This window comes from Arachis duranensis, chromosome 3, assembly GCF_000817695.3.
Source record: "Arachis duranensis cultivar V14167 chromosome 3, aradu.V14167.gnm2.J7QH, whole genome shotgun sequence".
Lineage (NCBI taxonomy): Eukaryota > Viridiplantae > Streptophyta > Magnoliopsida > Fabales > Fabaceae > Arachis > Arachis duranensis.
Window position 1 is genome coordinate 106705027 of NC_029774.3, and position 1698 is coordinate 106706724.

Consider the following 1698-nt stretch of genomic DNA (forward strand, 5'->3'; position numbering starts at 1 on the left):
AATATATGTATGTTATTATTATTTAATTAATTAAATAGTTATCGTTAACTCATATGTAATTATAATATTTATTAATAAATATTTTACTCATCAAATATATTAAAATGTATTTATTTTAGTTTTACAAAAATAAAAATTTATATTTATAAATAGAGTAGCATCATTTAAATATGAGAGTAATCATCACTCTTTCATGTTAACCAAACACATGTCTTTATAGATAAGTATTTTTCACATGTTTTTAAATTTGTTGAAGGGAAAGACATTTTTATCGTTAATAAAATTAGACATCGTTTTTGTCAACATCTAAATATTTGGAAAACTTTTTTCCTATAATTAACACTTCTAAATTTGATTAATATTTATTCACAAAAAATTTGTTCCCATTAATCTCCTTTTTTTTTTCTGATAACCAAGTAGCATCTACTGTGAAAACAACATTCAATTTATAATGTTGACCCAAATAATAAGATCGACATAAGTAACATCTACTGTGAAGCAATTTTCAGTTTATAATGTTGTTCCAAATTAAATAAGACCAACATGCTGCACCCAAAATAGAATCAACGGGAAAGAAGTGGAAGAAGAAGGAAGTAGGACAGAAAAGATCGAAAAGCAGAGTTTTGGGTCCGGTCATGTGCAAATTGAGTTGTAGCAGAAGAAGCATGACTTGGGAGAGTTGAAAGCCAGCTCCAGGATAGGATCTGTGATTCACAGTTCACACCACACTTCGAAAATAGATTCTCCAAGTTCTTTTAACACTTGATAAAATATAGAATAATATTTTATCTTTAATTTTATAAATAAGACAAAAAAATAAATAAAAAAATAATAAATAATTAGATTAAATCATCCAATTTTTTTTTTCACATTTAAGAGGATTCACTCCCCTACACATCACAGATGTTGATTTAACGTAGACCCGTGGCCCTCGCTAGCTGCTAAAATAAATACCTCCACCCGTCTCACACGTCAATTTATTTAAATTTTTTTTGTCCAAACCATTAAACAAGTCGGTGTATATTTTATTTAATTTATATCTTATAATCACATGTTAAGATGATAAATTCAATTTTATTTTTAAAAATACAAAAAATTTAAATTTTTAATACAATTATTAAATAAAAACATTTAAAATAATCTAATAATAATAATAATAATAATCTTATTATGTATCTATAGAAATTTTTTATTTAAATAAATAAAATAAAATTAATAATGACCAAAATAAATAATTTTAAAAATATTTACCGTTTTGTATTCTCTAGTCATATCTCGTTTACATTGTAAACGAGATGACAATTCATGTATTTCGTTTATAGTGTAAACGTGATACATGAAATGTTCATCTCGTGTACAGTATAAACGAGATATATAGAAGACAATCTCTACAGTTATAAAAGGATGTGTAATTCTTGGTATTTTTTACAAACTTTTTTTATCCTTTGTGTGTCTCATATTTCTCACCAAAACAAAGCATTAATGGCCAGTAATAGTCCATACATAGTTGTACTTGTTTATCCCAATTGTCGTATGAGAAATGGCGACAACGGGGTGACATTTGAGAGTGAGGATCCGATATTGTTTCGCACTTAGCGTGTGAAGACGTTGTCGGATTTGAAGAGTTTGATATTGAGTAAGGTCGGTGGTACACAAGCGAGAAAAATCGGAAGGGTGGCGTATAGGTTGCTGGCACCC